The sequence below is a fragment of the Fukomys damarensis genome, unplaced genomic scaffold, assembly GCF_012274545.1.
Source record: "Fukomys damarensis isolate Sample0158 unplaced genomic scaffold, DMR_v1.0_HiC HiC_scaffold_36, whole genome shotgun sequence".
In the NCBI taxonomy this organism is placed as follows: Eukaryota; Metazoa; Chordata; class Mammalia; order Rodentia; family Bathyergidae; genus Fukomys; species Fukomys damarensis.
Window position 1 is genome coordinate 23,996,569 of NW_022900948.1, and position 15,845 is coordinate 24,012,413.

The following is a 15,845-nucleotide window of genomic DNA, read 5'->3' on the forward strand; positions in this document are numbered from 1 at the left end:
GGAGATACCTCAAAGAGCTTGGACTGGAGGTTCCATTTGACCCAGCCATCCCTCTGCTGGGTATCTTTCCAAGAGAACTAAAAGAATCATATCACAGAGAAGTATGTGCACCCATATTTATAGTGGCACAGTTTGTAATAGCTAAATCTTGGAAACAGCCTATTTGCCCATCCGTTGGAAACTGGATAAAGAAGTTGTGGTTTTTCTATAAAATGGAATTTTACTCAGCCATAAAGAACGAGAAAATAGATTCATTCATAGGAAAATGGATACATATTGAAGATATACTCCTAAGTGAAATAAATAAGTCACACATGTGTAAATACCGAATAGTTTCCCTGATGTAAATAATCTGCAACAATGCATAAGATTCTAATAAGATTACTGACATTTAGAAATGGGAAGAAAGGAACTAAAGGTATAGGGAAAGTGGGATGGGTAGGGGAAGAGTAAAAAGGGAAAAGAAAAAATGTGAGAGAATGAAAAGATGAAAATAAAGTGTTTGTAGATGGGGAGGAGAGGAGGGGGTGAAGGAAGGGCAGAGGTAAGGGGAAAAAATGAGAATCAAGACTTGTCATGTAAAGGTACAAGATCCTAACAATGAATGTACTAACAATGAACTGTACTGTATCCCTAAAATGTACCAATAAACTCAATTAAAGCTGAAAAAAAATAAATTGGAGATAAGTAGCAAAAGAAACCACAAGAATTTCATAAACACGTAGAAATTGAACAACATACTTCTGAACAACCAGTGAATCACAGAGGAAATTAAAGAAGAAATCAGACAGTTTCTACAATTAAATGACAATGCCAATACAACATACTGAAATCTATGATACATAGTGAAAGCAGTCTTATGAGGTAAATTCATAGCAGTGAATATTCATATTAGGAAAACAGAGTGAGAGCAAATAAACAACCTAATGTTCAACCTCAGCTTCTAGACAAAAAGAGCAGGACAAACCCAAAGCTCATACAAGGGAGGAAATTATAAAGAACAGAGCAGAAAACAAGGCACCAAAGACTAAGAGAATGATACAAAAAAAAACAGTGAAGGCTAGAGTTGGTTCTGCGAAGGAATAAAGTTGACAAACCCTTAGTCAACCATATTAAAAAAAAAAAAAAAAAAAGGAACCCAAATCCATCCAATTAGGAATGAAAAGGGTGAAATTACAATTGACCCAGCAGAACTCCACAGAATCATCAAAACATACTTTGAGAACCTATATATCAATAAGGTGGAAAACAAAGAAGAATTGGACAGATTTCTAGATACACCTGAATTACCAAAGTTGAACAAAGAAGACCTAAAAATTCGAAACAACCCAATGTTAATCAATGAAATTGAAAGGTAACTAAAATCTTACCAACTGAGAAAAGGGAAAAAAATGGAAACAAAATCTTTGTAAATAGTGAAGGGTAGAGAGCGGAAGGGAGGCTAAGGGAATGCGGAAAAAATAAGAACCAAGACCTGTCATGCAAAGGTACAAGATCCCAATGATGAATGCAATTGTATTGTTTATGTAAAATGTATCAATTTTTTTTAAAAAAATTACCAACTAAGAAAGCCCAGGTCTTGACGGCTTCAATGCTGAATTATATAAGACATTTACAGAAGAACTATCACCAGTACTCTTTAAACTCTTCAATGAAATTGAAAGGGAAGTAATACTTCCAAATTCAATCCTAGAAGCAAGCATTACCTTGGTCTCAAAAGCATAGAAAGATACAACCAAAAAAGAGAACTATAGGCCAATCTTCCTAATGAATGTAGATACAAAAATCCTCAATAAGATATTATTGGCAAACAGAATGCAGATCATCAAGAAGTTCATACACTCTGACCAAGTGGGATTCACCCCAGGGATGCACACATGGTTTAACATATCCAAATTAAAAATGTAATACACTATATGAATAGAGCCAAGAATATAAAACATATGACCTCAATAGATGCAGAAAACATGTTCAAAAAATCCAATATGCATTCATAAAAACCTGCAGAAAATTGGAATAGACAGCCTCTGTCTCACCTTGATAAAAGCCATCTATAAAAGCCAACAGCTAACATCATATTAAATGTTCAAAAAAACTCAAATCCTTCATGCTAAAATCAGGGACAAGACAAGGATGTCTACTATTACCACTCGTGTTCAATATAGTTCTAGAAACATTAGCCACAGATATTAGACAAGAGAAAAGAATAAAAGGAGTAAAGATAGAAAATGAAGAAGTTAAATTGTCATTATTTGCAGATGACATGATACTCTGTATAGAAGACCCCAAGAACTCCACCAAAAGTCTTCTAGACTTGATCACCAAATTCAGTAAAGTAGCTGGATAGGAGGTCAGCATGCAAAAAATTACTAGCCTTCCTCTGCATGGAAAACAGACTCACTGAGAGAGAAACTGGAGAAACAACTGCTTTCACAATAGCATCCCCAAAAAATGAAATACCTAGGAATCAACTTATTGAAATAAATCAAAGGCCTCTACTCTGAAAACTCAGCACTCTGAAAAAAGAGATAAAAGAAGATATCAGATAATTGAAAGACACCCCTCGCTCCTGGTAGGAAGAATCAATGTAGTGAAAATGGCCATACTTCCAAAACTGCTATATAGATTCAATGCAATCCCAACTGAAACTCCAACAGCATATTCCACAGACCTTGAGAAAATGAAAATTCATTTTGGAATAAAAACAGACCTAAAATAGCAAAAGCAATGGTAGGCAGCAAAGACAAGGTAGGGAGTATTGCAATCCCCAACTTGAAACTGTACTACAAAGCTACTGAGATAAAAACAGCATGGTACTGGCAAAGAAACAGACCCAAGGACCAGTGGAAGCAATTAGAAGATGCAGAAACAGGGACCAGGGATTTAGCTCAGTGGTGCTGCCACCTGACTTGCAAGTAGAGGTCCTAAGTTAAATCCCTGGTACCAAAAAAGATAAGAAGGTGCAGAAACAATTCCAGACATACTCAGGCAGCTTATCTTTGACAAAGGAGCCAAACACCCTCACTGGAAGAAAGATAGCCTCTTTAATAAATGGTGCTGAAAAACTGGGTTTCAACTTTCCAAAGATTGAAACTAGACCTATATCCCTTACCATGCACTAAATTAAATTGAAAGATACAAATATTAAAACAGAAACACTAAACTGGCTGGAAGCGAGCTTAAGTAGAACTCTTGAAGACTTTGGCATAGGAAAATGTTTCATGAACAAAACCTTGGTTGCACATGAACTAGCACAAGCAATCAACAAGTGAAATCTCATCTTATTAAAAAGCTTTTGCACAGTGAAAGAAAGCACCAACAGAGTGAACAGACAACCCACAATGTGGGAAAAAATTTCACCAACTGTTCCTCAGACAAAGGTCTGCTATCTAGAATACATAAAGAACTTTAAAACATAAGACCTCCCAAATTTAAAGACCCAGTCCAAAAATAGGCATCTGATATGAACAGACATTTCTCAGACAAAGAAGTAAAAGCAGCAAATAAACATATGAAAAAAATGTTCAACATCACTTGTCATTTGAAAAATGCAAATTAAAACAACCCTGAGATTCTGTCTCACCCCAGAAAGAATGGCTGCTATCATGAAATCAACCAATAACAAATGCTGGCAGGCCTATTGGGAGAAAGGAACTTTCTCCATTGTTGGTGGGAGTGTAGACTGATAAACCACTGTGGAAATCAATATGAACACACCTCAAAGAACTAGGATTAGAGGTCCCATTTGATCCAGCTATCCCACTGCTAGGTATTTTCCCAAAGAACTAAAAGAATCACACCACAGTGATATTTGTGTACCCATACTCATAACAGCATGGTTGGTAATAGCTACAACATGGAAATAGCCCAAATACCCATTAACTAGAGACTGGATAAAGAAAATGTGGAGAATTTTATTAAAGAGTACTACTCAGCCATAAGGGATGAGAAATTAGAGAAATTTATAGCTAAATGAAAGCACATTGAGGAGATATTCTAAAGTGAAATAAATAGTGCATAAATAAATACAGAATGGTTTCTGTGGTTTGAGCAACTGAAAGTGTAAATAATGATGAAAATGTATAATAGATAATGTGAAATAGGAAGAAAGGGGGAAGAGAAAGGAGCAGGGGTAGGGGAAAGAAAAAAAGGGAATGGAAGTAGCATGAGAAAATTAAAAAATGGAAACAAAGTCTCTGTAAATAGAGAGGGTGGAGGGGTTAAAGGGAGGCCAGGGGAATGGGAAAAAAATAAGAACCAAGATATTTTATGTAAAGGTACAAATTCGCAATGATGCATGTCATCATATTGTATACCTAAAATGTACTAATAAAATTAATGAATTTTTAAGAAACTAAAACAGGGCTTCTAGTTACAGACTATTTGTAAACAGTTAAATGTCAAGTCGTTTGAATAAAAGGAACTGAATGCTCCACTTACTGTTTCCCCAGAGCTTCTAAATAAAGGAAGAAACTCACAGCTAAAGCATGCAATTGGTGTTGGTAGTGGTGGTGGTAGTAATGCTAGCAAGCTCTGCATGCTCTGCGGCGTGGCCCAAAAGCAAATTCCACTGGAAGTCCCTAGCCTTCTATTCTACCTATAAAAAGATCCCAAGCCCATTAGTCAACACACTCGATTTTTTTAAATTTTTTTACTTTAATAAAAAGAAACTAGGTAAAAGTTCAATCCAAAAATTCACTGATCTCTCAACTGATTAGAAAAAAGTATCGCCAACCCCAACCATATCATTTAAATTAGCAGACCTTCTCTGCCCCATGCTCTCAGTATTGCTTTCAGGAGCAATCTTGCTAATATACCTGATTTATCTCCTTATTAAGGCCCAGAGTTATCAGAAATCTTAGCTATGGAAAAACTTTCAACAAATTAAAATATTAAATTTCCAATTACATTTCCTTTTCAGCCTCAACAAAAACAAATCTCAGGATGTGAAGCAAATTTTAATTGCTCCAATTTTTTTCCCCAGAACCTAAATATGGTTATTGATTTTCTTTACACTAGGTTTAAGTGTTTGGAGGGATGGAAATTGCTTCCCCTCTCTTCCCTTTCCACTCAATCTCTTCCTCTTATCCAGTAGGATACACAGTAACTGTAAAGAACACGCGTGCTTTCTAAAAACTCCCTTTCATTTTTTTAAGTTCAAGGCCTTTCACTGGAATTTAAAAGTAAAAAACAACTTTTATATGTCATGTAATTCCAACCAGCTATTAATCAACTTCAGCCTAAGATGTAGTTTTCTGTTTTTATGAAACTTGAAGTTCAAGGACTTGAAAGTCCTTTCTGACTCTAGGGACATTTCAGCCCTCCACTCTGTTTATATCCATGAAAAATATCATCAATTAACCTATGTTTTACTAATTCAGATCTCTGTAGTTGATTGTGTCTATTGCTGTTGAACAGTTGTGTAGACTGACTGGGCTCATGCCACTAAAAGACTGGAGTCACTCCATCTGAACAAGTTACCCTGTCTACTCTTCTTCGCCTGTTTCTTGAGAGTATAATTCATTTCTGCTTTGAATATAAAAAGGTTCGTGGACATTGAACTGGCTGCATTCTTCAATTTTGTAATGATTGTTCTCTAGGTGCCAGTTTCTGTAAAGCAAAATGCACACAGTGAATTTTTACTTGGGCTTCTCCAATAGGTCCCACCCATCCTACTCACTGTTTCCTAGTAAAATACTTTCTCTCCGGTCAATTTCCAGTAATGTATGAGAGATGGGGGAACATAAGAGAATTGTTTTTTTAATTTAATTTAATATGGATGTTGTGTTCATAAAACAGGAATTGGATGCATGAAAAGGAAATTTTAAAATAGAGATCCTTCTGATACTGAAAATGCTATTTACTCTAAGTTTCAGAAGTACAGAAAGTCCAAAGTATTGAAGTAGAGAAAATCTCACACAAGACAAAACAAAAAGACATAGAGATAAAAAATAGGATTGAATAGAGGAACAATATCCCAATAGGAATTAAAGAAAACTAGAGCAAAGAAAAAAAAGAAAGGAAAATGAAAAAAGAAAAGAAACAAATCTTAAAATTAAAGTGGTCTGTGTGTAACTAAGATTAAAAACCAGAATAAAGTCACACAATGCAAATCATCTTGAAATTTCAAGGCAACAGGGATAAACAGAAAATTCAAAAATCTCCAGAAGAAAATTACAAGTTACTAATCATGAAGATATAAAGGAAGGATTAGATATCTCGGCTTCAGCACTGATTGTTTTTAGTCAGTGAAGTATGGATTCAAATTTTGTAAGAGAAATGTTATGATTCTTATCCTGATTTAAGGCAAATATATTTGTACACATGTAAAACCTCAAAAAAAGGTTTTCCTTTTTTGTCTTTCTTCAAAAGCTACTAAAGGAAGTACCTCAGCAAAAGAAAGATTGTGTGAAGGTAATGAGAATCAAATTTACTGAGGAGTAAAATTTTTTTAGGAATATAAAATCTCAAATACTGCAGAGTGGTAAAGAGAATATTCTGATATTCTCACCAGGTCTAAAGAGAAACATAGCTAGATTAGACGAAGAGGATGATGAGTATGTATGCTGAAGAAGAAATCTCCAGGAAAGAAATATATATAGAATTGATAGATTTTATCTTATGTATTTAAGTATTTACTTACGATATTTACTGCAGGATGTTTGATGTATCTGTTGCTACATTTAGAAAAAATGTTTTGTGATAAGTAAATAGAATTAAATAAATTAAAATATGAGACAATTATTAATCACAAGAAAAATGAAAGTTATATAGCAATCTATATTACTTGGCTACATTGTAAACTTGCTAAGTAGTTGTGACACTGTCTCTGTGACAGTAGTCTGTAGATTTGGCAAAAAAGAAATTAAAGTTATATAATTGAACTAGGAGCCTGGAAGATTAATAAGGGAAGAAATGGGATCATAAGCGTTAAAACCTCAAATAACACGACGAGACTCTAATGTATAATATAAAAAGCATAATAATATAGAGGTATTGAGGGGGCAGGGATGAGGCTCACTGGTGCCCCACCTGCCTGGCAAACTCCAAGTCCTGAGTTAGACTCCTGGTTAAAAAAAAAAAAGAACATATATATATAGAGAGATAGAGAGATAGATCTATATATAGATATAGATAGATATATCTATCTATTTACATGTATAGATATAGATATAGATATGGGATGTATTGGAAAGTAAACAGCTATAAGAGTTTAAATCCACTCCCCTGAAGGAGTGAGGTAAGTGTGATAAGGGCTGGGGCAAGGAATTATCCTGTTTTATATGTACCTTCAATATTGCCTTTGTGTTTCAGGTAAGTGTTGCATCACTCTTACTATAAAGGAGTGGATGCCTCTTGCTTTATCTATTATAAATAATATCACAAACCACTTTTGCCTTCATCATCTCATTTGGTTCTCACGAGAGTCCTCTGAGATGGAATTCATTGTTAGCCCTATTTAGTTAGAGGAGAGACAATGAGAATCAGAAAAATGAGTGAGCTGTGGAAAGTCTGCTAATTCTAAATCCTCGCCCTTTCTTCCATCTAAACTTAAAGAACAGTATCATAATATATGTTTACTTATGACGCTGCCTGACTCCAAAAATATGTAAGGTAGCTTATAAAGATGAATATAGCATCACCTGATAAATTGGAAGAAGAAATAAGAATAAAAGATTCAAGGGAAAGGTTGGTTTAGAAATACAGGTCAGCAAATCCTACGTATCACAACAGAATCGAATCTAAAATTTAGTTCTCAGCTCCCTAGCAGTCAATGCTAAAAAGGAAATAAGAATGATAAATTGAAAGATTCGCCACGTCAACTAAGTCAGATCAAATCAGATGTTTCTTTAAAAAGAACTTTATCTACCCCATCATTGAAACCAGACAGACTTTCACCCACAAATTTTCCTTAAGAAGGAACCACCTCATGTAATGAGCAATATCCTCAACAACGTTCTTCAAATATGTCAGTGAGAAGCAGAGGCTGTGACCTTCAATGTAGAACCGCTTCATCTCACCAAAAGGAATTTTGTTAAAACTGAATTAGCAAGGATAGGAAAATTTCATGGCATCAAAGTTTCATGTCTTAGGTAGTGTATAAGGAAAAATCTAAAGTAAGTGTAATGGTCCTATTAGCCATATATACACATGCACACATGGATACACACACACACATAGGCTCACATACACACGTATGACAACTTCAAAGAGTTTTAAGAACACTGAACTTCCTGGTGCACTTGTCAAAAGAAAATAACTACAAAATGTCCAGAGTTTGAGATTTGTGCCATTTTTGTATAGGATTATCTACTCTACGTGAGTTTAAAATTGATTTTTGTATCTTCTCACACTGGTGTAAGAAGATTTCTTTCTGTTTGAGACAAGTACCTTGTCAATCCAGTCCTGATTAATGATAATAAAATCACATCATTTGTGAAATGTTGTCCCCAAATACAGGAAGTTGAAACCACTCCTCATTTACCCACCTCAATTCTGGCCAAGGGGGAAGAGCTGTCCAAATTCTATGACACTTCATTTGGCTACAGGACCAAAGAGTATTGATTTGGCTGAACCAAGGTGAAGGGTGGACAGTAGCATCATCTGCTGGATGATGTCCAAGGAGCAGCAGTCTCTCCAGGGTTCTCCCCCTGTTCTCTGTGAATAGCAGACATTCTGGGATGCTGACCAGCCATATGACATCCACAGTTATCATCCTTCAAAATGCCTGAAGTTCTCCTTCTGTATCTTATGTATTTAAGACTCTTCTGAAACATGAATTAGTACAGTCATTATGGAAAACAATATGGAATTTTCTCAAAAAAACTAGAAATAGAACTATCATCACTGAGTATATAGCAAAAGGAAATGAGACCCAAATATCAAGGAGATATCCACATTCCAGTATTTATTATAGCACTACCCATGTTTGCCAAAATATAGATGTGTGTATCAATGGCTGAATGGATAAAGAAAGTGTAGGATATATAAATTGTGGAATATTATTCAGCTATAAAAAAGAATGAAATCCCATGATTTGCAGCAACTTGGATGAAACTGGAGGAGAACGTTATGTCAAGAGGGATAATCCAGGCATAGAAAGACAAATATCCCATATTGTTCCTTAAATATAGGTTTGAACAAATTATTCTAGAGAATAGAGCAAATTATTCTAGAGAATTGGTTGCAAAAGGATAGGAATGAGAAGGAGAATAAAGTGAAGTAGGATAACAGGTACCAAAATATAGTAAGACAGGATGAATACATTTTAATGTTCTGTAGCACAATAGGATGACTATAATTAACAAGAATTTATTGTATATTTTATAAGGAACTAGAAAAGAGGAGCTTGAAGATTCCCAATATAAAGAAATGATAAATGTTCAAAGAAAGAAATTATTTTGATTTGATCACAATTAGTACATTGTACCCCATAAATATCCTACACCAGAGTTCTGGAGTTGCCAAAGCAATCATTTTCTTTTCATAGTCTTCCAGGTGCCGATCATCTCTGTGCAGAAGTGGAGGGAAAGTCCCAGCCCATCATTGCAATTGTAAGTATAACTGTGGCAGACATAGTCATGCTGTGTTTATACATCTATGCAGCTTTCTATGTTTTCAAATTGTACCCGATACAATTATTATGTGTCAATTAAAATAAATACAATTTAATCATAAAATAAAAAGTCCAAGACAAATCAAAGGTTTCCACAGTGAAAAAGTTAGCAAGCACAACTTGGAATTTCTATCTATACCACTACTCGAAAAGAATATCAACAAACTGAATGAAAGATGCTCTCTAATAAAAGCACTTTCATAACTGTTCAAAGAAACACTTCTAAAGGTGTAGGGGAAGTGGGAAGAGTAGAGGAAAGGAAATAAGGGACAAGAAAAAATAAGAGGAAAAGAAAAAATGGAAACAAATTCTTTGTAAATAGGGGAGGGTGGAGGAGGTGAAGGGAAAGCAGGGGTGTGGGTAAAAATGAGAACCAAGATCAGTCATGTAAAGGTACAAAATCCCAGTGATGAATGGAACTGTACTGTATACTTTAAAAGTACCAGTAAACTCAATTTTTTAAAAGTCACTTCTGAGTTTAATGCATGAAAGAGAAAAGTAGTCTTTTCTTACATAGATTAGATCTGGTGTGCATAAGCCTACTGGTCACCAGGCCTAATCCTTTTTTTTTTTGTTTTCCAACCACTCACTCAAACTTTCCACTTTGTAGGTTCTTTTTGCCATGTGATTCACTCCTACAAATAAACAGGGTCAACATGTTGGCCTGGTTCCTTATCATTACTGTAGACTGTGCATTCCAAGGTCAAATCAGCTTAGAAGATAAACAGATTCTCACTGAAATAATATCTCGGGAGCTGTGACTGCATTTATTCTTCTAACACACCCAGGGCACTGGGACTGCCTGCCCGTTTCACTAAGAGAGTACCTGGAGTGACCTAAGAGGGTATCACATCCACTGACTGCCTTATTTTGTCTGCTCCTGAAATAAACCTGGGTCTTCCTTTCTGACCCAAAATACCTTCATGATGACTTCCCTCTTCAATGCTGTGTAAGTTGTCCCAACACTGTCAGCAGAACACATATTGAAACACATCATATGGATCTCCCACAAATACAGCTAATGAACCAGAGTCCTGAAGTTGCCAAAGCAACCATTTTGTTCTCATAGTCTTACAAGGGCCAGAGTCAAACTATCTCTGTGAAGAAGAAGAGGGAAAGTCCCAGCCCATCATTGTAATTGGAAATGTAACTGTGGCAGACATAATACCATTGTTTATATAAATTTGCAGCTCTCTCTATGACTCTAGCATTTAAATATGAATCTTCCGAGGGCTGAAGCAAGAGAGAACTCTGAGTGGCAAACCATATGGGTGAAAGTAGATAAACACATTCTTGCCTACAAAGTCCAAGATTTCGGTGCAGTACCAACCACTTCTAGCTTTAGAATGAGTTCTTCTCCAAGAAGCTCCTCTGCGTGCATAGAGAACACATGTGAGCCTACCCCTCAGGCTTCCAGATGAACCCGACCATGTCTAGATCTTTCGAGGGAATACATTTGGCTCAATCTGTCATTACTTCATCTACCATTTAACAAGCACCTTCATGCCTTGTGCTGGCTTCTTCATTTAATACTCAGAAGGATCCTGGGAGTGAAATGTGACTTTCTCCATTTTGAAAATGAGAACTGGAGATCATCTATAATGATCTTTTCTGGAATTAAAGCTATGGAAGTATGGACAGTGCAGGGTCCCCTCCAACCCAAGAACATGGTAGAATTCAAATTCACCCTCAAGGAATTGACACCATAGAAGGAGAAATGAAACTTAAACACAAATCACACTGTGCAATTTATTCACAGAGCACTGTGAATATGTGGAGACGGAAATAAATCCTCCTCCCCAAAGTGGCTGTGATGGTTTGTCTTGGTGTTCGTGCCTTAAGTGGCCAAATGATATTCATACATTTACTGAACCATGGAAATTGTCTACTCTGGGCTGTAAATTACACAAACACCAAAGACACAACCATGTGAAAGACAAAAAAAAAAAACCAAAAAAACCTCAGTCTAATAAAGAAAGAGTTAAATATTACTACTAAGTTAGTTGCCATGTTTTCAGGGCTGTGTTCTCCCTTTCTCTGGCTGCTGATGACTGCCAGCAATCCTTGATATCCCTTGTAGCTGTGTCTCTTCCTATGGCCTCTTTCCTGTATGTCTCCACATCAGCCTCTGGTTTCTGTGTCTTCATATGACTTTTTCTAAAGGACTTTGGTCATTATATTTAGGGTCCCATCTAATCCGGTATGATCTCATTTACTTAATCACATCTGCAAAATCTTATTTCCAAATATGGCATCTAACTCAGACTCAGGAAAGTAATAAATAAATAAATAAATAAATAAATAAATAAATAAATAAATTCATTGTCCAGGAAGATAGTGAGTAAATGAAAACTCCAACCTAGAGTGCCCTTGCAAGGAGACAACTATTCCCCTTCTCCCCAAAGATATGTGCCAATAACTCCTAGACTCTATTTCTCTTACTTCCTGGCTGCCAAATTCCCGCCTCTAAGCTACCTCTTCCATGAAATGCTTTCTAATTTCTCAATCCAGATCAATTACTGTTTTCTCTTCATGACTACTGCCTCCATTTGTGGCTTTACTTGAGGGAATATGCTAAGTGTCTTCTATGAACCAGGAATGTGCTTGTCACTTTTGCATGCTCTATAATTCTGGAACGTATGATCCCAGTTTTAGAGGCAGAAATACTGAGACTCCCAGGAAAATGATTCACCCAAGAGTGCACAGCACCTAGTCACTCTGATACATCACATGACAAGGCACAATATTGGCATAGGCTTTTCTTTCCCCAGGTCTGTAGTGAGCTAGCTGAGAACAGGACTATATTCAGTCCTATGGTGCAAAGGAAATACTGACTGAACACAGCTGAATCTTCTGTCACAGTGAATACCCATAGGACTTTGAAAAGTCCAAGAACTCACCCATACCTCTCTGCATTCTCAGTGTACCTCCCTCCAACCCTTCTTTTCATCCCAGGAGAAAACCAGATCAGCTGGGAGTGCCTGCACAAAAAAAAAAAAAAAAAAAAAAAAAAAAAAAATCCACCTCACAGCAAACATTCTTTTGGTCCCTAAGGATTCTTCATAAGAGCTTTCCACTGCACCCGCTCACAGGGCAGACAATGTGCTAAACCAGCTGTTTAACACGAGAGGCTCTATCTCCCCAGAGACCACAGACAAGCTCCTGAGACATGCAGTATGTCTCCATTAGCCAAGCAACCAGCTTTGTGTGTATTTTCTAATTCCTATTCCTGTGTTCATTAGCTGCAAGACTGCCAGAAGCCCAAGGCACCAGCTTTTCTAACCAGAAGAGGGAAGTGCTTCACACATATGCATTAAGATCTGTTTTTCCAAGGACCCCATGCCACAGAGGCTTTTCACCATCAGAATTTGTGTGATTTAACTGTAAAGCATGCTGAGAAGCTCGTGTTGAGTCAGCCAAGAAGGGTGAGTAAGCAGGAGCAGGAATGGCTGGGAGAGAGGGGCTGACGAGGGAAAGGGCAGCCATCCAAGTCCTGATATCCACAGGGGCAAGAGAAAGGAGATACGGTACAGCAGGTAAGTGCTTGGACTACAGTTAGACAAAACTGGTTTTGAATCCTGGCATTGCCACTTAGCAAATTTCCGACCTTGGACAGCTTACAAAACTTATGCCTCAGAGGCAATAAAAGAACCTCCAGATTGTTTTGTGGACAGGATGAGATAATGCTTGTAAAGTTCTTAGCACATGGCCTGGCCCATCATTAACTATAATTAATGGTCTTTACAAGCTGATTTCAGTCTCTAAGGGAAGACGGGGGATGGACTGATACATGGTAATCTCCTATCAGAGGTATCTTCACAGAGAATGGTAGCTCCCTGGCCCTTGATTCTCTTTCCAGGTTGGAATAATGTCCCAGTTAACCTGTGTTGCTCAAGGCCTACCATACAATATCCAATATGGTAGCCACTAGCTCCATGTGGCTATGGAACTAATTCACATTGTGATGTGGAATAAGTATAAAATTCACACTGGATTTCAAAAGTTAGTATGAAAGAAAGTAAATTATATAAATAATCTTTCTTATATTACCTAAATGTTGAAATTATCATATAGTTGTCCCCTATGTCTATGGGTTCTACATCCACCAATCACAAATTCAACCAACAATGGATCAAAAATATTTTTTTAAAAAGCATCTGTGCTAAACATCTTTAGATGTTTTTCTTGTCATTATTTCCTAACCAATAAGGTGTGACAGCTATTTACATGGTATTTACATTTTATTTGGTATTATAACTAATCCAAAAGTGATTTAAAGTATGCAAGAGAACGTGAGCAGGTAACATGCAAGTACTATGCCATTTTAGATGACTTGACTATCCATGGATTTTGCTATTCATGAGGGACCTAGCAGCCAATTCCCTACATGTACTGAGGGATGACTACACTTTGATTTTACTGTATTAAATAAAATATATCATTAAAATTAATTCACATGTCACTTTTTACCTTTTAATGAGGCTATTAGAAAAATTAAAGTCACATGTGTGGCTCTGGCCGGCATATATGGCTCATATCCCATCTCTACTGGACTATGTTGGTTTAGGCCAACAAGTGTTTCAGCCAATAGTTTGGACTCAGGGGTTGGTGCTGTTTAAACGTTGGTGTTGCCTCCAAAATTCATGTCAGTACTTATTTCATATTCAGGTGCAAGATGTTAAGATCCCCCATGTTAAGTGGGGCAGTCTGTCTAAGCATGATGTGTATTTTGAAGGTCTAGGTGCCCACGAGAGAAGCATCAACTTTGGTTACTTGCTCATGCTATGAAAAGTCCTGTGGACTTCTGGAAGCCCTCAGAGCCACCCAGGGATATGCTACCAAAACGCCTTCGGAATAGTGCATCACAGTTGGCCAAGTCCCGCATGTTGGTGTTGTGTGTTTACGTCAGTAGCATGAATGGCTTACCTCTGTAACCAGGTGTTGCATGATCAGCCCAGATCTCACAAACAGGCTGAGACCCCAATGAGGTGGGGATGTGCCTCTGCACTCCTGAGACACCACTCCATCCTACCCTGTGCTGTGGCACATCTCAAGGTTGCAGCTATGCCCTGACTCAGCTGGCTGATGCACTAAGCTCACTCTTGGATATGTCTTCTCAATTTCATAAATCCCAGCACATACTGGGCACTTCAAGATGTGTGTCAAATGAAAGAAAAATGCATTTCTATCTAAAGCCTTGGACCTCACCCTTCTCACTGCACCCTTGTGCTGCATTTACCTCAAGGGGTACAAAATTGTTTAGCAAGCCATTGGGTAAAAAAGCTGGCTTCTAGCAAGTCACTTAAGAAAGCAAGTTGAGAGACAAAATCAGAAGAACTGCAAGAGACCCCAAATGGAAAGACCCAATCCAGACCTGGGCATCTGAAATAAACAGACATTTCTCAGATAAAAAAGTAAAAGCAGCAAACAAACATATGAAAAAATGGTCAACATCACTGGTCATTAGAGAGATGCAGATGAAAACAACACTGAGATTTCACCTCACCCCAGAAAGAATGGCTGCTATCAAGACATCAACCAATAACAAATGCTGCTGGGCTGGTGGGAAGAGTGGAACCCTTCTCCATTGTTGGTGGGAGTGCAGACTGGTGCAGCCACTGTGGAAATCAGTATGGAGATACCTTTCTAAACTAGGATTAGAAGTCCCATTTGACCCAGCTATTCCCCTGATGGGTATCTTCCTCCAAAAATTAAAAGAATCATACCACTGTGATATATGCATACCCATGTTTATAGTGGCACAATTTGTAATAGCTAACTCTTAGAAAAGCCCAATTACCCATCAAACAGAGACTGGATAAAGAAGATGTGTTTTTTTAATAAAATGAAGTACTACTCAGCCATAAAGAATGGGAAACTAGCTAAATTGGATGTATATTGAGGCCCTATTCAAGTGAAATAAATAGAACAAATGTGTAAATACTGAACACTTTCTCTGCTGTGAAAAACTAAAAGTGTAAATAAGGATCAAAATGTATAATTTATAATTGAAATAGGAAAAAAAGATTTAAAGGAGTAGGGGAAGTGGGAAAGGTAGGCGAAAGGAAAGAAGGGAAAAGATAAAAACGTGAGAAAAGGAAAAAATGAGGGCTGGGGATTTAGCTCAGCAGTTCGGTGGCCTGCCTTGCAAGTGCAAGGACCCGAGTTCAATCCCCGGTACCAAAAAAAAAAAAAAAAAAAGAAAAAGAGAAACAAAAACTTTTTAAAA